General features: G+C 38.4%; 1 long non-coding RNA gene across 12 annotated transcripts in view; it reads right to left on the bottom strand.

The window, feature by feature from the left end:
* The window catches only part of LOC143672717 (uncharacterized), a 32669-nt gene extending 10840 nt beyond the window's left edge, over positions 1-21829 (bottom strand). The window contains exons 1-6 of one of the 12 annotated variants that reach the window (XR_013169962.1): positions 20283-21829; positions 19051-19104; positions 11314-11419; positions 2574-3045; positions 1528-1632; positions 620-709 (exon numbers count right to left, since the gene is read on the bottom strand). This is a non-coding gene — a long non-coding RNA (uncharacterized LOC143672717). Of the gene's footprint in view, positions 1-619; positions 710-1527; positions 1633-2573; positions 3046-11313; positions 11420-12546; positions 12989-13039; positions 14111-19050; positions 19105-20282 lie in introns of those variants that run through there. The other 11 variants (XR_013169966.1, XR_013169961.1, XR_013169968.1 and 8 more) reach the window with 11 other exon arrangements.
* Between the last annotated feature and the right edge of the window lie 3352 nt (positions 21830-25181).

Below are 25181 nucleotides of genomic sequence, written 5' to 3'. Positions count from 1 at the left end.
AAGTCAGATAAGTAATATCTTAATGGGTATCAAATATCTATAGATCCTTCGATAGATTTAGTAACCAATTCCTAACCTCACAAATATATACCTTTCCACCTTTTCTCTTAGACTCATCCTGTGCTTCAGCTAACAAAAACCGTCAAAAGGTCGACGGTTGTGAATGTGCTTGGCTTTTTCTTATCTCCGTACATATTACAGAATGTCCTACTTTTCCCATACTCCAAAGATACTACCGAGCTTTAAACTTGTGTTTATATTTCAAAAGAAGGCCAAAACACTAACTTTCTCTAGAAAGCCTTCTCTACCATGCTCAGTTGATTTAGGCTCTTACTTTACTACTATAATAATGTCTTAGATATAACTAAGTATAGACATAATTAGCTATAATTGATTAAAAATTTTAGGTTCTCCTTACGTAGCTTATTAACAGTGAACAGCTCTAATTATTTCTCATATTTTTCTTAAGACCAATAAAATAATGCAGATTATGCCAATTTTGGAAATGATGAAGCATTCTGAGAATTTTCTTGTTTTCTCAGTTCCCTATTAAGCCAACAGTAGATAAATCAGAAACCTTAAAGACTAAAAGTCCGTAACTGTAAAATTATAACCTTACCAGCTTTTTGACAGAAACTGGCTGTTTCATATGCCAGAGCAGCAATTAGTCCAGAAGCTTGTTTTAGTTCAATTGTTCAAGCAACTGTTACTGTAATCAAAACGAACAAAGTGAATCTATGATGAAAGTCACGTGCATCCACCCTAAGTTCAACAACAATATCAAAAGACAGTCTTATGGTTTTAAAATTGGAATTTTAGTACAGATTGTTAGAACTATTTTAATATGCAAAATAAATTGCAGAATACGCAAACACAAACAGACAACAATGAGCTTCTTGATTCTGACACCATTTGCTTAAATAAATCACTACCTAATCACTAGCTAATCACAGAAAGTTACTACTACAGCATGATGTACTGGAAACCTAAATATTTCCAAGGCACCAGAGGTTTGAAATAAAGAAAAACAAAATCAAGTTTTCAACTTAATCCTCATTTTATTTCCTGCCACTGAAAGGCAAGGTTACAAGGGAAGCCAAATGGTAGCAGCCATGAATCAATTTCTTAGCACAGATCTCTGAGTCTAAGAGCAGGAATTTGGCTAAGATAGATAAACACCAAACCAGAATTCTGCCTGGTGCACGCCTCCATTACCAATGCTGCCTGAGGACCACACTAAGCCATGGGAAGGGGAGGAAAAGGAACGACCAGCAAGGAAGAGAGGAAAAAGATAAGTTAGAGAATTAATTTTATGCTGTCAGAAATGGCATGAAATGAAAATCTCTTAAAAAGAGCCATAGGCCATAATGCCTTTTCCTGCTAGTGAAGCATGAAGGCAAGAACCAAAAATTATTTCTCACCACAAATTTCTCAAAAGCTGAAACTCAATTCCAGTTAATCGTGATTGAAAAAAGAATAATTGAATGCCAATATAGATTTTCTTCAATAAATTTTATAATTTTATACCTTCTTGAGTTTCAGCCTGACAATGGATAATATAAGTTTCTATGATCCATGCCTCTAAACCCCTTCCTTTTCTGCAGGTGTAACATGTTTTCAGATATGATTTTCCTGCAAGAGAAGAAAAAGGACAAATTGTATTTTAATCCAGTTGTTAGAGTTGAAGAAAATGGAAGTTACGAGACACTCAATTTGGGAATATATCAGAAACTCAAAGACAAACGAAAACTGCAGAAAAAAGAGACTAAAAACTCCCGTGTAGCATACAACCCAGCTTTTATAAGAACAAGAAACACATGATCAAAATTTGGATCATTAATAGATTGTTTAGATCTTTAAATGAATAGTAAGCCAAATTCCCCTTTGCATGGCAGCCTGAAATGTTATCCACATTAATAATTGAGGATATAAAGAATAATTACTACTCACAAATCTACAGTTCACTAAGGATTACAGCTGTTAAATCATTATAAAAGAGTCTTATTTCATCACGAGAGAACCCAACATTGGCCTCCAGTAGGCCTTCGATAAGTAGTGGTTTAATTAGAATGAAGCGGGGGTAGGGTTGGGGGGAGGATTCAAATTGCAAAAATACATTATTCTTTCTCCTAATTCCCATCACGTCTCCAGGCAGTTTAATATAACTAGTGGGTATTCTGCTCCTCTAATCTTTTCATTAAGAAACAGAGAATACAACCAGAAGTTCAGTTTTAAAAAATCATGCCTGCTCTTGGCAGCTCCTGGAAGGAGAAATGAGAAATGGTAAGGACTATCAATTTTCCTGACTGCTCTCTCCTACCTTTTGGAAAGAGACAGAAAAAATAAGCAGTATATTATAATGTGGATTTTCTAATTTTAAAATTCACTGATTTTAAGACTAAAATTCGTACATTTAAAATTCTGTGATTGACAGCTCTCATCAACAAGCTAGTTAACAAAATGAAAACAGAATACATACTAGTTCTTTTTACCTAATGAAAAAAGTTCTTCCCACTTCCAAAAAAAAAAAAAATTCAAAAATTAAAGCATTGAGAATATACATCATTTTTTACCTTTAAATGTTTAAAAATCCCAGCTGTAATTTTTAAGCTTTGATGGACTTCTTTTGCTTCACCTTCTGTTGCGCTTAAAGACAGTGGTTAGATTAGTCAGAGAATAAATACAGTTTCTGGCACTAAAACCACACAATTGATAAATTCTCATAAATACAATTCAGTCATTTCTGTTTCTTACTCCTGGCTTTATTTCTTTTGAAAATTCTATTATGGCATTTAAAAAAGTAACAAATACAGGGCCACGTGGCTCAGCAGGCAGAATTCTCGCCTGCCATGCATGCAAGAGACCTGGCTTCGATTCCTGGTGCCTGCCCTGCAAAAATAAATAAATAAATAAATTAATTAATTAAAAAGCAACAAATACATAAAACAACAGCCAAAGAAAAGATACTATAAATGGAGAAAAAAAAAAACCTACCTAAAGGTAAACTCTGGACAGAAGTTTCCTGCTGTTCCTTCTAGATGTCTTCTGTTCATGTACCAGCATAACAAATTATACATTTAACGCAGCCACATATTTAGAAACCATATGCATAAACAATGGTAGCTATACTCACCACTCTAGCTAACATTCTTTAGGGATAATTTTACATCAGTACATAAAATTCAGTTTCATTTTTAAAATGTTTGCATATTATTCCCACATACCGATGCACCATAATTCGCCAATTTCCTATTGCTAGTATCCCCTTTTGCTAATCCAAAAATTGTATCTCATTCTATTTCGCCATTCTTCAGTTCTTGAAAGCATCTTGCACATACTAATAAATCTTTTGTATTTCTCTCTTTTAACTGCCTGCTGATGCCCTTTGCTTATATTCAACTAGTTTGTTGGTCTTTTCCTTATTGATTTGTAAGAGTTTACACATTAGAAAAACAATTTGTCATAGGAACTGCATTTTTTTCGACTAGCCTGTTGTTTGTTTTGTACCTCTGTTTATGATATGCAAACTTCTTCTTTATAGTTCCTTAGTTTGGGGTCTTATTTAGAAAGACCTTCCCCATGAAAGATAAAAAAAAACATTTCCCTTTTAACACCAGACTCCGTAATTTTGATATGGAAAATACTGTCATTATGAGGTAACCTTCCACTTATCCAAAATAGTACCTTTTATCAGTAACCTTAACTTTTTAATAAAAATATTTTTATTGACAAATCTTCACATATACACTGTGCATACACAGTGTAAATCAATAGTAGCCTAGACTTTTTAATACTGATGCTCCACATATGTGAAAAATAACACATACGCATATAACCCCTCAATATGAACTTACTTTTCTTTTCTGGCAAGTCTTAAAGCATATCTGGTATACTATTAAGAAAAAACATTAAATCCCATGGAAACTAATTAAAAAATAGCATTCTGCTGGGAAGTAGAACTAAACATGTTATTAAACTCTGTCAGTACTAGACATGAAGCCTATTATACATCCAATCAAAATTATAAAGCACCATATGCTAACTAATAGTATCCCAGCTACTGGTAAATATGTATGAAGAAAACACACTACCTACTTTTAATAGAGATGGGAAGATAAGATACACACACATATACTGGTAATTAATAAATAATAAGGAGATATAAATAAAGGCCCAGTATGTGTTTCATAAAGTAAATATGAGAATAGTGGCTTTCAAATTTCATTGTATATAGAGCAGCTTTAAAAATAGAGATTTCTGAGATTCACCCAAGAGTCAGTCTGAAATGAGGCGCAGTATCTACATTTTTAGCAAGTACCTAGGATTCTTTTTTTAAAAAGAAAACAGAAAAAAATTTATACATACTATAGCCCTTACCCCTCCCTTTCAATAGTGATCAATGCTATTGATCACTAGCATTTCAAACTAAATTTATTTTAATATTTGTTCCCCCTATTATTTATTTTTATTCCATATATTCTACTCCTCTGTTGACAAGGTAGACCAAAGGAGCATCAGACACAAGGTTTTCACAATCACACAGTCACACTGTGAAAGCTATACCACTATACAATCATCTACAAGAAACATGGCTATTGGAACACAGCTCTACATTTTCAGGCACTTCCCTCTAGCCTCTCCATTACATCTTGAATAACAAGGTGCCATCTACTTAATGTGTAAGAATAACCTCCAGGATAACCTCTTGACTCTGTTTGGAGTCCCTCAGCCATTGACACTTTATTTTGTCTCATTTCACTCTGATGAATGCAAAACTATATGATGATATTGTGAGCCACTGATTATATACTACTTAAGGACTGTATATGTGTGAACACTTGTCGATAAAGATATTTTTTAAAATGTGATCAGACCCTTATTTTTGTCTCTTCAAATACAGAGGCTATGAGTTAGCTACTGGTTATAAAGTCACAAAAACCAGCTTCCATTTAGTACTTCCTTCGCATTGCTCACCTTGGAATCTGTCCTAGTAACGTATCAGCCCACTTAAAATTTTGAATATATCATAATTTGCTTTCTTGGGTAGATTCACCCAATGAATTTATGAACCCAAAAGAAAAAAAAAGGTACAAAACATTTGAATTTTAGAAGAAACCTGAAGTGTTCTGTTTAGAAAAATTTTCAGATCATGACTTTTGCAGATACCTATATGAAACTCTTAACCCCTCGCCCACCCTCTCTATTCCACAACTTGTCCTGAGCTAACATAATACGTGCACGTTTAATTCTGAAAATGTTAAAAAGACCACATATCAACCCCGTGCTCTCAAATTTCTGAAACTAAAGCATCTCAAAGTATACAGCCTGGATGACTAAACTGTTCAAATTTGGAAAGTCTAAGAATTAAATGTGAACTTTTGCATAGTTGTTTAAAAAAAAACCTCAAAAGTTTATACAAAATAACTAACCTAGTAAAATTAAAAAATATGAATCTGCTGCATTCGTCATTATTTCTGGATTACAGCTCAAATCAGTGAACAGCTAAAACAATGATGCCCTGGATGTTCTCAAATCACTTATGTGAGAAAAAAACATTAAAGTTAAGTAACCTATATTAGGAGGAACTGTACAAAAGCAGCTTAAAGGTTTCAATGTAAGAGATTTAAAACATAACACTTCCTCCCGCATATCTATTTTTTAATTATGACTAACACTAAAGATAAAGGACACTTCTAAAAACTGCTTTAAAAGTTGTTCAAAATTCAGTTCAATTATAGGGGAAAATTATGGATACCATTATGCAATAAAAATCTACAGCAATTTTTAATTAAAAAATTTAACAAATGCATGCATTTACAAGTTGAGGGAAATGAAAATGAGTAAGTTAAAGTGACTAGTTCACAATGAAAGGCTTTGAAAGGTGCAAACTTAATATGATTGTGTATGATTTTAGCATCTCCGTAATATATATATATTTTCTGGCATGGGCAGGCTCTGGGAGTCAAACCCAGGTCTCCAACACGGCAGGCGAGAATTCTGCCACTGAACCACCGTTGCACTACCCTTCTTAATATTTTTGAAATGTGAAATTACATATAAAATAGCAAAATATATTTTATTAAGTAGAAAACTTTATTTTAGGAAATATGAAACTGCATTATCAAGAAAGTGTAAAAGCATGTTTATAAGTACTTCCTCGTCTCCATTTTCCTTTACTTCTCTGCAGCAGTAAATGGTACAGAGTAACCTTTTTCTTTTTGAAATTCTTTTCTCCCTTGATTCCAATAATATTAAACTTTCAAGGTCCTCCTCTTACCTCTAAAAATTTCTTCTATATTTTCTATGCCCCCTTATTCCCAAATTCCAAAAAGTTTAGTCTTTGACTTTCTGGTTTTCTTTCTTAAGATCTCATCTCTTCTGACAATTTCAACTACGTCCATTCCCAGATCTACATCTTCAGCTTTGAACTAAGTCCTCCTGTTTCAGTTTCATATCCAATTCCTGAAGACAATTAGCTTAGTAAGGCTCTCCAGAAATCATATTACATTTACAATGACTGAAGGCACCTCAAATGGGTATAAATAAAATGGTGTATGGAGTGGGCCACGGTGGCTCAGTGGCAGAGTTCTTACCTGCCATGCTAGAGACCTGGGTTTGATTCCCGGTGCCGGCCCATGCAAAAACAAAAAACAAACCCAATGTGTAAAGGAAATAATAAATTTAAATTGTAAGCACCAAGAGAGAAAGGACTGTACACCCAGACCCTATTAGGTGTCTAAGGCAAAATACGTACTCAACTGACTTTATCTTGAATGGTTTAGATGTAGTACTTACACATTGGCATTAACTCAAAGAAGACTTCTTCAAGGAACATACATACCAATAATTACATACAGCTGACTGAAAATGGCATGTGCTACCTTATGAATTAGTCATTGTTTGACACATTTAACCAGAAGCTGAGAAAGACTGATTCCAGGACTACAAGCAAATTTGAATCCTGAAGGCCTAGACTCAAATAATCTGGTATTTCCACATAGATGCTCAAACAATACCTGCAGCCCAACTTGTATAAAGTTATGTTCATCTTAATATTATACAATTTGCGAAAAATGTACCTTAGAAATATCTAATCAGATTGTTCATTTTATAGAACAATCTGATTAGAATTGGACCTAATGAATAATTAGGTCCAAAGAAATTAAGGGATTTGCCCAATGCCACAGATAAACAACTCATCTGCTTTTAGGAGTCTAGCTTGCTTTTGTCTGGCCCACAGCTGATTTTGTATAGAATTAAGAATTTTTTTTACATTTTTAAGCGTTATAAAAATAAGGAAAATACGCAACACAAACTATATGTAGCCCACAAGGCCTGAAATATCTACTATCTAGCCCTTTACACAAAAAGTTTGCCAATCCCTGATCTAGATTAGCAAGACCTTTGCACCAATCATTTCTTTCCACAAAAGGCAACACCTCTCCTGCTTTCCTTTTACCGGTACCATTAATTTATTGATCATCCAGGTTCCATATCTTAAATAAACTGAATCCTTGACAAACTCCCAGAGCAAATCACTCCATCAGGCTGGTTGACTTCTCCTTTGAAATATCGCTTGTAGCTATTTCTTTTTCTCCAACTATCTATTCTACTTACAAGCCCTGTAACAAAGGTTTTCCTGACAGAAATGACTTCCTCTTTTCCCATATAACTATCTAAATCAGGGATTAGCACACTTAAAAAAAATTCTATAAAAGGGCAAATAGTATAAATATTTTAAGCTTTTCCCACCAAAAGATCTCTTTTGAGCCTATTCAACTGTGTTGTTGTTGTGGAAAACAGCCAGAGGCAGCCACAGGCAATATGTAAATGAATGGGTGACTGTGTTACAATAAAACTTCCACAAAAACAAGCAGTGGGTCAAATATGTGGGCCATAGCTTGCCACCCCAAGAGCTAAGCCATACAATTTTATTTAAACTTCAGCTCACGTCCTTTTATTTTCTCTTCTTAAACATTTTTATTGAGAAATTTTCACACACATACATTCTATACATGGTGTACAAGCAATGGTTCACAATATCATCACATAATTGTGTTTTCATCATCATGATCATTTTTTAGAACATTTGCATCACTCCAGAAAAAGAAATTAATAAAGAAAAAAATCATACCATCCTTATACCTCCCTCTCATTGACCACTAGTATTACCATCTACCCAATTTACTTTACCCTTGTTTCCCTTATTATTCATTTTTTTATCCATATCATCTGTCCATACCCCAGATAAAAGGAGCATCAGTCACAAGGTTTCACAATCGCACAGTCACACTGTAAACGTTATTTTATACAATCAATCGTCTTCAAGAATCAAGACTACTGGAACACAACTCTACAGTTTCAGCTACTTCCCTCCAGCCACTCCAATACACCATAAAAGAAAAAGAGATAACTTTATAATGCATAAGAATAGCCTGCAAGATAACCTCTCAACTCCATTTGAAATCACTCAAACTAAATGACACTTTATTTTGTCTCATTTCTCTCTTCCCCCTTTTGGTCAAGAAGGCTTTCTTAATCCCTTGATGCAGGGTCCCGGTTCATCCCGGGACTTATGTCCCACATTGCCAGGGAGATTTACAGCCCTAGGAGTCATGTCCGACATAGAAGGAGGGCAGTGACTTCACCTGTTGAATTGGCTTAGTGAAAGAGGCCACATCTGCGCAACCAGTGGGTTTCGGGGGGAGACTCTTAGGCCTAATTTTTTTTTTTCCAAGAACTGCTGATTTTTTTTTTTATTGAGAAATCTTCACACACATACATTCTATACATGGTGTACAGTGGCTCATGATATCATCACATAGTTGTGTTCATCACCACGATCGTTTTTTAGAACATCTGCATCACTCCAGAAAAAGAAATAAGAAGGAAAAAGAAAAAACTCTTACATACCATACATCTTACCCCTCCCTCTCATTGACCACTAGTGTTTCTATCTACCAATTTAACCTTTGTCCCCCCATTATCTATTAATTTTTTATCCATATCTTTTACTCAGCTGTCCATATCCTAGATAAAAGTAGCATCAGACACAAGGTTTTCACAAGCTAAACAGTCACATTGTAAAAGCTGTATCATACAATCATCTTCAAGAAACAAGGCTACTGGAACACAACTCTACAGTCTCAGCTACTTCCCTCAAGCCACTCCAATACACCATAAACTAAAAAGAGATAACTATATAACGCATAAGAATAGCATCCAGTATGACCTCTCGACTGTTTGAAATCTCTCAGCCACTGGTGCTTTATTTTTCCTCATTTCTCTTTCCTCTTTTGGTCAAGGTTTTCTCAGTTCCTTGATGCTGGGTCCCACCTCATCCCAGGATTTCTGTCTCACCTTGCCAGGGAGATTTACACTCCTAGGAGTCATGTCCCACTTAGAGGGGGAGGGCAGTGAGTTTACTTGCCATATTGGCTTATAGAGGGAGGCCCCATCTGAACAACAATAGAGGATCTCTGGGGGTGACTCTTAGGCTTAATTTTAAGTAGGCTTAGCAGGGTAGGCATTTCATAGAGGCAAACCCCAAGAATGAGGGCTCGGCCTATTGATTGCCCCCACTGCTTGATAGAATATCAGAAATTCTTCAATTAAGGAAGTGGATTATTTCCTCCTTAGTCCCCCTTCCTCCAAGGGGACTTTGCAAATACTTCTTTATTCACTGCCCAAATCACTCTGGGATTTATCGGGGTATCACACTAACCTGGACAAACCAACAAAATCTCACGCCATATGCAAGATTCCATGTAATTATGGTGTTCAACTAAACTGACCACACAAATCAAATTAGGTAACGCCACCCAAAATATAAATTTTGTACCAAATAAACATCTCTCCCTTTAGTCTCACACAGAAGTCGAAGTTTTAAAATATGGATGATATCATCCTTTACCCAGACTTCTGGTATAACTTAGTTCTATCCAGATCAGCTTCATTCCTATCTCTACTCAATGTATGATCGCTTTTTCAACTTTTTAAATAGTTCCTGTATGGGGGTACTACTGACTTTCACAGCTTCAGAGCTCTTGACTGAGTCTCAGGTGTCACATAAATACTCAAAGTTTCTGGGAAAGACCATGTCAAATACAAACAGTTCAGTATCTCAGAATTTAGAATTAACAGTTACATCTCCTGAACATATGTGACTGCTTTAAGAGCTTAAAATCTAGGACCCATTACAACAGGCCCCAATCTGATAACCCATGCTCTCACTTTAGTTCACTGAATTTTTAAATTATAGTTAGTCCATATGTTTGAGGCATATTTGTCTTTTTCTTCTTGATACTTCATTCAACATACAGCTGTTAAGGTTCATTCACCTAGTTGCATGTCTTAGGCCTAATTTTAAGTAGGCTTAGCCTATCCTTTGTAGGAGTAAGTTTCATAGGGCTCAGCCTATGAATTGTTTGTGCCAACCAATCCTGAGAACATCAGACACTCTCAAATTGGGAAGATGGATATTTCCTCCTTTCCCCCTGTTCCCCCAAGGGGACTTTGCAAATACTTATTTACTGCCCAAACTACTCTGGGATTTATAGGGGCATCACACTAACCTGGACAAACCAACAAAATCTCATGCCCTATTTAAGATTTCATGTACTTATCGTGTTCAACTAAATTGATCATACAAGTTAAATTAGGAAATGCACTATACAAAATAAAAATTTTGCAGCCAATAAACATCTCTCTCTTTAGTCTCACACAGAAATTGAAGTTTTAAAACATGGTCATGTCCTTTTCCTAATATGGTCACAGGGATCTCTGCCTGATCTGAACTCAATGAATTTATTATCTGGTCAAGGTACAGTAGCAATGTACTACTTCATGTTATCTTTTGTACTGTTATAATATACTGTTGAACTCTTTTTCTGTGATTGTTTGAGACTCTCTGGGACTCAGTTTACGTATCTAAAAATAAGGACCGTGGCCTGGTTGGCTAAAAAAGTTAAAAGAATCTATGAGGAAAAGTAAGATGTATAGTATGTATGAATTTTTTCTTTTTATTTCTTTTTCTGGAGTGATGCAAATGTTCTGAGAAATGATCATGGTAATGAATATACAAGTATGTGATGACATTGTGAACCACTAACTGTACAACATGTATAAAATGTATGTATGTGAAGATTTCTCAGTTAAAAAAAAAAGAATCTATGAGCTAATACTTCATATGTCATTTACGAGTTTATAAGGAGTCTGCATTATATATTTCTGTACTGAACATGGGTCCCCTCAAAAGTTCCTTGTATCCAAGGATGGTTCAATCAATATTTGTTCAGATTGATTAAAACTTACTTTCACACTCTTGGAACAGCAGGACCAGCAACCAAATTGTAGTTAAAAGAGACAGGAGCTCTGGTTTTTAATATGAAGCCAATGGATAATTTTCCATAGATGTTGTCTACAGAAAAAAGTAAATATAAAATAAAGACAGTAACACTTAATAAACCGGTAAATAGTATATTAAATATTTTTAAAAGAAAAGTTTACTGTAGTATATATGTGGGTATATATCTTACATATGAAAGAAATATATATATAAATAATTTAATGCTATAAGTAAATCTTATACTAATTGACTGCCTATTCATGGTAGTTTAGATCAGACCCATAAAAAGAACAGTATTTGGAAATTTGCCCCATTAAGTACAAATAGAGCAGTGATTTTCAAACTTCAGTGTGCCTAAGAAAACACCTGGGTGGGGGGATGGGGTGGAGGAAATTTTGTTAAAATGAAGATTCTAATTCAACAGTCTGGTGCGGGGTTGAAGAATCTGCCTTTCTAACAAGCTCCCACAAGAGGCTCATGCAGCTGTTCTCCTGACCCCACTTTTGAGTAGCAAAGTATTAGACTTGGGTTGGACAGATGCAAATAGAAGGGCACAGGACCAGATGAACGTAATTTCCAAAAAGGTTCACAGGATGACCCTCATTTAGGAAGGCTACTTACAAACAAACGGGTTTTATATTTATTACATTTCTTACATTATATTGCTGCCGGCAATAGAATTATAGCGTCTGTTCTATAATCAACGTATTTTCCATAAAATAGCTTATAAGCATCAATGTTTGCATAATAAAAAGTAACACGTTTACTTCAATTATTTCTATTCTAAAACCGAAAACATTTAAAAAATAACTAAATTGAAATGTCAACTAAAAAGAAAATTAAACCCCACACCTCTGAGGTTTGAGAAACGCAATCTGTTCCTTGCCTAAAAGTCCCTGGGTAGATAACGCACATAACACACGAAGACCTCGCCTAAGACTTAAATATGGGAATCAGATTCTTTGTTAGGAAGCAATGAAGATGAAATTCTGATAAGGTGCACTTAATTTGAATGCATCATACGAGGTTGTCAACTGACTTTTGTTATTATTAGAAAAATACGAAATAACTACTTCAAGCACTTCTCTTAAATTTACGTACTGTGACAAAAACGGCTCGGAGGCGCATCCGATATTTAATCAGAAAACGCCCCAAGCACCTACTGAAAATTGAATGCTTACACCTTTTTAAAGTATCACCTGAACGTCCTCCACGGAGCGCTCCTTTACAGCCTCGGCACCTACACGGGTCTACGCGCACCTGCCTCACGCCGCCTGGAGACGGGTCCGCGCGCACCTGACGCCGTGAAGGTCAAGTTCCTCCGGGAAGGGCGGCCTCCCGGCGCCCGGCGGCAACCGCCTGAGGTTTGGTCTGTCATCACTTCAGGAGCGAGAGGGGTGCTCTCCCGTCTCATCTTTTCACCTCAGCGTTCAGGAACTCGGCGGGTGAGCTGTCCACGGAGGGAAACGATTCCGGACACGGGACCCCGCTCCTATCTACCTGGGGCCAGGCCGCCAGCGCCGCGAGCGCCCACTTCCTACCCACTTCCGGTCGCGCTTCCCGCGGGTGCCGTCGGGGGCGGCGGCCCAGCCCCGCGCCCACGCTCCGAACAGCCCTGTCTGTGGAATGCCGATACTATCAACCCGGGAACGCGGGCAAACAGCCGGAAACGTGCCCAGTTAGCTTACACACCTCACAATGCTGGCGGCATTGCCTGGGCAAGAACCTTCGGCAAATTGAGCCGTGAATACCGCTGAATCGGGTCACTATGGATCTTCCTTCTTTCCTTTGATTCAACGCACCAGGAGACTGTTGGACCCCTATGGGAAGGTGGAGGGGACACTGGTCTACGGTGACTCCCGTAAAAGGGGAAGATCCTGTTGTTTGGGCCTCTGGGGAAACGGCCGGGGTGGGGTCTTACTGGGTGGCGCCCTTCCTCACGACATACAGACGGATTCCTCCGAGTTTGCACAGCAGTCTCCTCAGGCAAGAAAGGAAATGTGCAAGCCCCCAAGTAAGAAAAAGAGGGAGTCGGAAAAAAACTGCCGGAAAGCCAGCCAGAGCCCAGCAGGGTCAAGTGGCTGGGGCAGCCATGACAGGTACCGAGGCGGAAGCTGCTGCTTAGGGGCGGAGGGTGTCCGCTGTGTAGCAGCCCCCTGAGAATACTCCATTCCTCAGCCTTTCCTTCCTTCCCCTCCAGGGACTTACCTCTTTTGCCGCGGTATGCTCAGAGAGAAAAGGAATTGGCCGGGCCTCCCACTGGGCCGAGGTCAATACCCCGACAGCAATGGCTACCGCGGAGGACTGGGGCGGCCTCAACCAAACCCGGGGCGGGTCCTCGGGGGCGGGCTTTGCGCGGGTCGACCGCTTTGGAGCCGCCAAGTTCGGCTGCGGCTGCAAATAGGCTTGGGCGGCTCCTCACTGGGTGGCGGTTGGGACCGTAGCGGATCCTCATGGTCCTGTTAGTGTCAGGGCCAAACCCGGGGAGGATGGCGCCCCAGAGCCCGGCCCTGCTGGGGAAGGGGCGGGAGGGCACAGGCTGGGGACCGGCCATGTCGGAAGTCACCAGGACTCTGCTGCAGCGCTGGGGCGCCAGTCTTAGGAGAGGCGCTACTTCGACTCTTGGGGCCAGCTGGTGGAGGCGATAGACGAGTATCAGATGTGAGTGACCACCCGCGGGCGCGGCCACAGCGGCTCGGGTCCGCCCTCTCTCACGGGGCCTCGCCACCGAGCGGCAGCCCGGGCTTCTCGGGGTGGGGCCCTGCAGGCCGCCGGCCGCGCGCCCCCCGGCCCGGGAGGAGCCGCTCCAGACACTGCGGGGCCGCCCGGGCGTCGCCGCCGCGTCCCGTCAGCAGGCGGCCTTGCCTTCTGCTCGCGTTGGCCCACAGGCCACCCCTTCGCGCTTCCCAGCCTCGTGGGTCCGTGGTCGTGCCGCCGGGCTGCTCTCCTCCGCCCCTCGGGGCGCCGCCTCTCGCTTTCCCGCAGGCTGTGCGGAGTAGCTGTGTGCTCCGTCCACGTTCGCGGACCAGTGCGTGCGCTCGCGCCGTCTCGCCGTGCGTGTGTGTGCGCGCGTGTGTGGGCGAGGCTGTTGAGGGGATTGGTGCCCTCAGGAGGCGGCGAGGCCGAAGATGAGTCTCCTGCCAAGAGGAGGGCCCTCCAGTCGTGCTCCCCGTGAGCCGCTTTCACGACCCACCTGATTCCGCTGCCGTTTCTGGGACTGCCCTACGCAAGGCTATGGGCCCGGCCCCACCCCCTGCGCCCAGTGGCTTTGGGTGGAGCCCGTGCAGGGTGTGAGCCAGAGGGCAGGGTTTGAGCAGGAGAAGGCAGGGTGTGAGCCAGAGAGAGGAGGGTGTGAGCATGAGGGCAGGGTGTGAGCAGGAGAGGGCAGTGTGTGAGCCGGAGGACAGGGTTTGAGCAGGATGGCACGTGCCACAGCCACCACTCCTCCTGGGGCCTGCGCCTGCCCCGAGTGCACCGTGTACTCGCGGGTGCCTGTGAGGACCGGCTCCCTCCGGCAGCCCAGGTCCGATCTCGGTTTTAAAGCTGGAAGTCTAGACGCGTGTATATAATATCTTGCTTCCCCTATGCATTTTACTGAGAATAAACACGGCCTACCAAAATGCTGTTGTTTGCGAACTACTTCTTGGGTTAAAGCAAGTTATTGTTTTGAGGTTTTACCGAGTATGAAACCATGTGAGTAAAATCCTTTTTTTCTTATTGTCTTCTAGAAAGAATACAGTACTGGTCCTTAGACTTTCTAAATTTTTATCCGGTCCCCACAATTTTTTTTTTTAATCTGACCCTGAAGATAATTTAAATGTGTGAATGTTCTTTACCCAATCCTACTGAATTTGAAGTGCCTGTGATTTCAGATATCCCTGAAAACAACCAGGCTCTGAACCTTTTTACAATGTGTAACAACTACAGTTGTTTTGCACCTTCACATGATTTTATTTGCCCTTGCAGGTACCCGGTGAGAATATTACTATTTTCATTTTACAAAATGAGGAAAGTGAAGCTGGAGTTAAACAGGTGATTGGGGTCACAAAACTGCACCATTGAAATCTGGGGTTTTTAAACTCCAAATCCTGACTTCTCTGCCGCACAGGGCTTGAGGGGTAGTTCTTTAAGTGAATTGGACAGTTACACAGTGAACACCTGTGTATCATCAGTCATCAGTATGTCACCTAAAATTGCATGCCCTGAAATATTAAGCTGCCTCACTTGTGGGGGCGGGTGGTGTGCCAGTGTAGCACCTGTTGGTCCAGTAGCCCTTGCCATGGAAAGTGAAGATGAGGATATCCAACTGATGTTACAAAGGAAAATTGAACATGAAAGCTGTTTAGTTGGAATTTCTCAAAAACATCTGAATGGTGGTGACAGAAACTCAGGAACCAAATCCGTCACTGGACTGCAGTACTAATCTTTGAACTTCATGATTTGGAGTAGTCTGCAAACTAATGAAAACTGCCAATGTCAAATTTGAATGGAAATTTGTAATGTGTCTTTAATTTTGTAAACTTACACACTACATATAAAATGAAGTCAGGAGTTTAAAATGATCTAATATATCCAGAAATACAGGAAAATTGGCCTTTTGCTGAGAATTGTCTGTTTGGATAAAGGAGGCCAGTTGGGGGCCACTGAAGTAAAACATACACGGTTAAAGATAACTCCATTTAGCAAGCTGCCTGCAGAAACATGACCCTTCAAGTAACGGCATAGTCTTGCAGAAATGGTACTGAAAATCAGACGTTTCACAGGATCACTCCTGAAGTATTTATCTAGCACAGGACTGCTTACTAAATATTTATTAAATGAGTGGATGAGTTTTAAGACTGAATAATCCCTGCTTTAGTTATCTTTACCATGCTTAAATCAGTGCTAGTCAAAGTGTGAGCCATAAATTGAGGGAAACTATTAATGGTCTGCAACTGATAAATTCAGAAATTGTGAGAAAGCATTTAGAAACAACAGTATGAATCATCATGATATTTTTTGTTTGTTACATTTTTCATGATATTTCAGTAGAATTTTTAAAAGTATCAATCTGGGACCGTTGGGGTTAAAAAAACTTGTGCTTCACTACAGATAGTTTGAGAAGCCTATTCTGTGTCATGGAATGCTGTGGGGGTTCAGCCAGCCACTAGTTTATGTGTTTAGAGTCTGTTGAAAACTGCACCTTGAGAAGAGTCCTGTCCTATCTGTAGGCACCCTTGCAAGATTTGCCATTCATGATGAGTCTTTAAAGAAGTCTATTTGACAGGCTTCTCACCTTTACTAATAGAAATGCCACCTACTAACCTGATACCCAAAGAATAAGCAGTTTTCCTAAGTGGATAAAATCATGTCTCTCTTTCTCTTAGAATGGAGGAGTATTTTGTGGACTTGAAAATTAATTTCTTTAAAAAAACTTTTTGTTGTATAATGTAACATATATACAAAGCTAAGAAAGAAACAAGCAAGTTTTCAAAGCACTCTTGAACAATTAGTTACAGGACAGATCCCAGCATTTGTCATGAACTATCATACAATCATCTCAGAGTTTTCCTTCTAGCTGCTCCAGAACATAGGAGGCTAGAAGGCATAAATATTTTTTTATCATCACAATCGATTTTTTTCTTCTTTTGTAAAAAATAACATATATACAAAAGAAGCAAAAAATTTCATCTCACAGCACAACAATTAGTTGTAGAACAGATTTCAAAATTTGGTTATGGGTTACAGTTCCACAATTTTAAGTTTTTACTTCTAGTTGCTCTAAGATACTGGAGACTAAAAGAGATATCAGTATAATGATTCAGCAATCATATTCATTTGCTAAACCCTGCCTTCTCTGTATAGTCACCATCACATTTGATCCTTCAGTCCCACTCTTTATGGGTATTTGGACTATGGCTGTTCTAACTTTCATGTTGGAAGGGTCTGTCAATAATAAGGGGTCAGGAGATGGAACTAGCTGATGCGCTGGAGAGGCTGGGCCTTCTAGGTCTCAAGACTTACCTGGTCCAGGGACCCATCTGGAAGTTGTAGGTTTCTGGAGTTACCCTAGTGCATGGAACCTTCGTAGAATCTTATATATTGCCTTAGGTATTCTTTAGGATTGCCTGGAATGGTTTTAGCAAGTTATGATAGAAAGCAATGTCTAACTGACGCTTGGCAAAGAGCGTCCTTCAGAGTAGCCTCTCGACTCTATTAGTACTCTCTCAGCCACTGATACTTTATTAGTTACACTTCTTTTCCCCCTTTAGTTGAGAATGACATTGTTGATCCCACAGTGTCAGGGCCAGACTAATAACTGGAAGTCGTCTGCCATGCTGCCAGGGAGACTTTCCTTGCATGTAGCGGGGATGTCAACGTCCCATGTAGCAGTGAGGGCAATAATTTCACTTGCAGAGTTGGGCCTAGAGAGAGAGAGTCTACATCTGAGCAACAACAGAGGTCCTCCAGAAGTAACTCTTTGGCATAGCTAGAGGTAGGCTAAGCTTCTCTGCTACATACAGAAGCTTCACAAGAGTAAACCTCAAGATCAAGGGCTTGGCCTGTTGATTTGGGTGTCTCTAACGTTTGACACAGTATCAGGGGTTTCCCCGGTGGTAAAGTTTAAATAGTTCCATATTTTTTCTCCCATCTCTCAAGAGACTTTGCCTGTACTTTTTGATTATGTGCTTAATACATTCTAGGGTGTATCCATTGCCTAGGTTTTTAAAAGTTTCTTTATTTTGGAACATTTCCATTATCCCAAAGATCCCTTGTGCCCATTTGCAATTCCTCTATATTTCCACTACTAGTCCCATACTTTTTTTTTATAGATGCGTCTTTTCTGGGCATTTCGTGTAAATGGAATCATAAAATATGTGATCTTTTGTGGCTGCCTTGTTTAATTTGGCTTAATCTTTTTGAGGTTCATCCCTGTCATAGCATGTATCAGTACTTTGTTCCTTTTCTTACTGAACAGTGTTACACTGTGTGGATATACCATGTTTTGTATATTTCTTCACTAGTTTGTTGCATTTGAGTTTGTGCTTTTTGGTTATTTTCAGTAATGTTCCCTATGAATGTTCATGTAAGTTCATGTAAATGAGGATATATATTTTCATTTATTTTGGGCAGATACTAAGGAGTGGGTCATATGGTAAATTTGTGCGACCTTTTTAAGAAACTGTATTACCTAATTGTAATGTAATTATGTTAAAACACTGAATGAAGCTGCATCTGAGCTAGTTTTTTTTGTTTGTTTGTTTTTATATATATTTTTTGTATTTGTATTTTTATTTTTTTCTCTATATTATCATTTTATTTCTGTCTGTTGTCTTGCTATTTCTTTTTCTGAATCGATGCAAATGTACTAAGAAATGATGATCATACATCTATGTGATGATATTAAGAATTACTGATTGCATATGTAGAATGGAATGATTTCTAAATGTTGTGTTAGTTAATTTTTTTTAATTAATAAAAAAACAATTTTATTCTACTCAATTGTGACAAATTTCTTTCACATGGTGCATGCATTTGAGTAGTAGATATTTTTCAAACAACTACTTGATAAAATTATGTTTTATATTTATTTTCTTTATATGATTGGTGAAATGTAGTACTGTACCCAATAGGAAAACTAGGATAACTGAGATTACAGAATATCATATATTAATAATAAACTCATATTCTAACTATTTATTACTATTAAAACAGTTAAATACCTTTTGTAGACTGGTAGGATTGAGCTGACTTTTGTCTATTATTTTGACAGCAACCTAAAAAAAAGAGAATCAAACTATATTTAAGAATATATATTTTAGGGAATTAAAACACACGAAGAAAATATTTGTTGTTTCATTCCAACTAGATATAATTTAGACATATTTGGTATTCAAACAATTGGATGGTAAATTTGCTAATCTGGCAGCCTTGAAATATACTCTACTGACCAAAATCTTTAACCTATTTGATCCTAAATCAATAATACTAAGCCTTTGTAATTTCTTCCAAATTTCTCATTTTTAAGCAAAAATCACCTTGAATCTCAATATTTTAGTTATAAATCTGACAAGCAACAATTAACGGGGGGGTGTGGCTTATAAACTTGCAGTAAGGTAATCATTATATGAATAAAATGGTTCCATGAGTAGAGAGATCAGCCACCCAAGCTCACTTACAGCAGACCGACAAAACAGATTTCAATGTCTTCTTCAGTTTCTGCCTAGTGTAGCCGGTATCTGAACACTCCAGGGTCAGAATGAAAAGGGAGGGATATGGCAATATTTGGTATACAGCAAAGAGAAGACTTATTTTAAAAACATTTTATTATTGAGGTTTGAAAAATAATGTCGTAGATCCAGTAAGCATTACATAATTTAGAATGTTAAACATCTATTTAAATAAAGCCTTTGACCCCAGCACAGAGATGTATACATAACACACATATACGCAAATAAAAAATTTTATTATATAAATGCACATAATTTAAAACATGGGATTTTAGAAGTCAAATTCTCTTATTAGCTAAGAAAAACACCTCTATAACAACATTTGATCAGCATGGTCTCTAAACAAATATAAACTAGTAGATGACTCTGCATATTTACACCTAATTTATCTTGAGCAATAATTATTAAGAACTTCTCCTAGCCCTGTTGCTAGGGTTCATTAGCAATGGTAATCAGAAATGTTCTTCAGAAACCACATGAAAGGTAGAAGCCTAAGGAAGGCTCTTATGCAGCACAACTAATTTCTAAGAGATCCTAATATAGAAGGATGATTCTTTCCTAGACGTTAAGAGGTCAGCTTTTATGCCATGAGATATGTACCACTTGCACATATGCCAGTGTTTAACATCCTGCAACTGTCACTGATTCTCCAACATATAAGAAAGCTTTTTAACAAGGCTCTGGAGAGATCTAAGGAAACAGTAAAAGGCATCATGAAAACTTACCTCTCTACCAGTTAGAACATGTCTTGCCAATTTCACTTTGGCAAAATTTCCCTTCCCTATTGTTTTCTGTAAGCGGTAATTTCCAATGTGAGGCTGTTCGTCTGTGGCTGATGCAATGGAGTTTCTATACCGAGGGATGTTTTGTCTGCTACTTGATTTAGTAGGTTGGATGTGTGGTTCAGTGTATCCATCCACAGATGTATTCTAAGAAAAAGATTACAAGATTTCATTGTTAATTAAGTACATTATAGACAAGACAATTAAAAATATTATGAATAATTTCCATTAACAACTCATCTTCAGTGAAAACACACTGCACTACATATTTTTAAAGTGTGAGCATTCTACTTACAATTTCTACTTGATTTCTGCTCTCTTTGTTGGAGGGAATATAGCTATTTAAACTGAAACATTCTACATTGATATAGACATGTTCTTTTCATTACAAAAATAGAACTGGATGGACTAGGAGCCCTAGAAGTCAGGTCCTTTGTAGGAGTTAAAAAGGTTATTGTTTAACCTAAAGCTTGAAAACACAAGTCTGTGAGGAAATGCAGACTTGAGCTTTCAGGATCTGGAACTTCAGTAGAAGCTGAGTTATGCAGATAAAGCACAATGAGGTGTGGAAGAGACTTGCTTAAGGGAAATCAACATCCTAGCATTAAAAGTATTTACCTCCTTGAACTTGTTTTTGCATTGTTTAGCTTTTGCATGCAAACAACCTTGATCACCTTTCTTGCTAGTATATAATTTTGTACTTGGCTGAAAATAAACTTGTCTGAAGACTGATGTCTCCGGATCCCCTGATCCCAGTCTCTCTCTCGTTTTACTTTAACATTCCTTAGGGTCATAGCTGCGGCCAACAGTCCTTAATCCTTTAAGGTGTCCACCTGTTACGCTGAGGTCACCACGTAGGCCAGGAGGCCTCATTAACAGGTCACCAACACACAACTTCATGAGTGCAATTCTGAGTTTTCTCTAAAATAGTGCAGCACTCATCATATTCATTCTTCCATTTGCTGGGCAAAAAGACTCATCCAGGTCACAAACCAACTTCAAATATACTCCTAATCAACTCTTGCCCTAGCTCCTCACTCTCAAGGGAGAGTATGTCCACCCCTGCCCAGGTCCACAGCCTCCCCCTCCTCCTCCTCTGTCTCAGAGTCTCCACCTAGCCCACAGGTGCAGTGAAACAGCTGGTCCTGCTCACGGGCGTGCTCGGTACACGCCTAACCCAGTGCTTCTCTCACCAGATCTGACTCTTCTGACTCTTGTCCAGTCTTGCCTGCATTCTGACATATATGAAATTTCTAGCAGTTTTTGCAAAAAAATAAAATCACATATGATAAACATTTTTCTCTAATTGCCATCTTAGAAACAGCTGAAGATGAGTAGAAAAAAACTAGCAAAGGAAGGGAATATTTTATATCTGCAATGTAACTAATCAGATGTACACTGTCCTATCTCTATAAGCAAAAGCTTGTTTTAAAAAATTTGATCAAAAATTTCTTAATGACAACACCGAAGACTCCATCTACCAGTGTTACTGATTTCAGCTTATTTTTCTATTTGTTCCTACTTTCTGAATTTTTGCAGTATTTTTTTAACTTGACTCAGGATTAAATCCCTGATAGAGAATCCTCTACACTTGCAGTCTCTGGCCTCATTCTAAGTTAGACACCCTTCGATGTATTCTCATAACAACCTTTACTTCCACATATCACTGTATCCTTCGCATTGTGTATTTACTTGTCTGTCCCCACAACCCTATCATAAGCAATTTGAGGGCAGGGGGACTTCTTTTCATTTTAATATACTCACTATATTTCAGAGTGCCAGACACACAGGAAGGCTACATGACTCAATGGTTCTTGGACTGGCACCATCAGCATCAGCTAGGAACTTGTTAGAAATGTAAATACTCTGGTCCATTTCAAACCTACTATATCAGAAACTCTGGGGTAGGGTCTAGCAATCTGTGTTTTAATAGCCCTCTAAGATATTCTGATGTATAACCAAGTTTGATTATTACTGCAATAAATAATTTAAGAAGGAGGTAAATACAAAGTTATTCATTAGCTCTTGGTGACTTTTCTAGTATCTGGGCAAATAAGACTTTAATTATACTCAATTTCTAATTGTTAACAAATTGCTATAACATCTGCCACAAATACTACTTCCCTATCCTGAACTTATAATGCACACAATGTTGACTTGCTCAACTTTCAAGATTTAATCTGAGTATCTCAACAGAGGTTTCAATGTCTTTTCATGAGGCAAAGTTGATTACCCTTCTCTTCTGTTGCTACATTTATATACAGTTTTAAAAACGTCCACAATGATCCCCAGACCAGAGAAGTCCTGAACGCAGAGGAACCAGCCTCTCCACAACACCAACTGGCTGCATCCCATATTACCGACAGCCCCTTCCAACATGAAAAGGTTAGAATGGACATATCCCAAATACCCCCAAAGAGTGGGAGAAAGATCAAAGGTGATGGTGGAGTTATACAAAGAAGGCAGGGTTTAACAAGTGAGTATGATTGCTGAACCACTATATTAATACTTCTTTGTGTCTCCAGGATCTTAGAGCTGCTAAAAGTAAAAACCTAAAATTGTGGAATTGCAACCCATACCAAACTCTGAAATCTGTTCTACAACTAATTGCTGCAATGTGCTTTGAAATTGACTGCTTTTCTTTATATATGTTATTTTTCACAAAAAAGAAAAGTCGATTGTGATAAATGCACAGCTATATGACGATACTGTGAACCACTGATTGTACACTTTAGATGATTACATGGTATGTGAATATATATCAATTAAAAAATTAAATAATTTTTTAAAAAAGGATCAAAGGAGAAGGTGGAGCTAGAAGAGAGAAGGTAGGGTTTAACAAAAGAGTATGATTCCTGAATCATTATATTGATATTTCTTTTAGTCTCTAGTGTCTTGGACCAGCCAGAAGGGAAAACTTAAAATTGTGGAACTGTAACCCATATCAAACTCTGAAATTTGCTCTATAACTAATTGTTGTGGTGTACTTTGAAATTCATTGCTTTTTTTGTATTTGTGTCATTCTTCACAGTAAAAAATAAATAAAAAATAATTTTAAAATGCCCACAATAGTACTATCACACCATCTTCTAAGTATTAGTCCACAGTCTATTTTCACTATTTGGACTAAAGCTCCTAAAATCCCATAGCTTAATAAAGTGTTAAACACAAAGTAAATACTCAATACATATGAACTAAATTAAGGAATTTAGGTTACTCATGTTCCTGATAACCATTTAGAATGACTTCTGTGGAATGCCTCTTTGCTCTCCAGATTTTGGATGTCCATAATAGCAGCATGAATTAAAATACTTGACTTATAACCCAATTTCCAATGATGGGGTTGCAGAGTACATCCTGTCTTCTATAACCTTTGCCACGTAACCTTCCAGTGCCCTCCCAATGAGGGTGAGGCATACTTCCCCACTCTCTGGGTTCAGTCTTGTAGTTTGCTTTGACCAACAGAATGAGTTGGAAACCACGGTTTGCAAGTTCATCTTAGTCTTCAAGAGGCTTTTGTGTGTTTCAATTTGCTGTCTTAAACTTCTGCCATCACCATGAGAAGGATCAGGCTGATCCCGGGAAGGGGATGAGAAATACACGGAACAGAGCCACTCCCAGCTAAGCCCAGATTAATTCAACTGACTGCCAACTGACTTTCTGACTCATAAAAAATAAGCAATGGTTGTTTTAAGCCACGGTTTGTTGGGATGATTTGTTACAAGGCAATGTTTGCTGATTCATGAAGCTGTCACTACTATTATATTAAGAGGAAAACACAGGAGAAAGATAGGTAAACATTTATAAGCAACTAGGGGATTGCTATCAGACATAGTGAAATGCCAGTAAAGTCTACAAAGAAAAAAGAGAGCTATGTAATGAAAACCCTAAACAGAAATACTTGCTTATATGCTTCCCGTATCTATTTCGCAGCTCCGGCACAGAAGTCATTCTAAATGGGAATTGGGAGCATGAGTAACCTAAATTCCTTCAATTTAGTTCATATGTATTGAGCATTTACTTTGTGTTTAACACTTTATTAAGCTATGGGGCTTTAGGGGCTTTAGTCCAAATAGTGAAAATAGACAATGGACTAATACTTAGAAGATGGTGTGATAGTACTATTGTGGGCATTTGTTAAATTATTTTTTATTTATTTTTTACTGTGAAGAATGACACATATACAAAAAAAAGCAATGAATTTCAAAGTACACCACCACAATTAGTTATAGAGCAGATTTCAGAGTTTGGTATGGGTTACAGTTTTTTTTTATTTTTTATTGTGAAGAATGACACATATACAAAAAAAGCAATTAATTTCAAAGGCACCACAACAATTAGTTATAGAGCAGATTTCAGAGTTTGGTATGGGTTACAGTTCCACAATTTTAGGTTTTTCCTTCTAGCTGCTGGTATAACAATGGGGTTGGCAAACTTTTTCTGCAAAACTCTAAATGGTAAATATTTTAGACTGTGAAGCCACATAGCGTTTCTGTCACATACTGTCCCCCCATTACCTTCCGCCCCCTTTTTACAAACAGCCCTTTGATATGTAAAAAACATTCCTAGTTCAGGTCATACAAAAAAGAGATCACATGTCTGGATTTGGACCAAGGGCTTTCTACCTCTGCTTTAAGATGTAACTTTTGGGGAGGCAGGATTAAATTTTATTTCTGACTGATCCTACATACTCATTAGAAGGTTCTAGGAAGAGCAGGCGTATAACCAACGCGGTCTGTACTCAGAAAGCAGAGGAGAGGACAGAGAGCACTTCTAAAAATACTATTCCTTCCACTCTTTCCACCCAAATTGGGAAGGGTGGTATATTCTCCAAAATGTTTT

Source organism: Tamandua tetradactyla, assembly GCF_023851605.1.
Source record: "Tamandua tetradactyla isolate mTamTet1 chromosome 4 unlocalized genomic scaffold, mTamTet1.pri SUPER_4_unloc_1, whole genome shotgun sequence".
Classification (NCBI taxonomy): Eukaryota; Metazoa; Chordata; class Mammalia; order Pilosa; family Myrmecophagidae; genus Tamandua; species Tamandua tetradactyla.
This window is presented reverse-complemented; position numbering and strand designations above follow the sequence as displayed.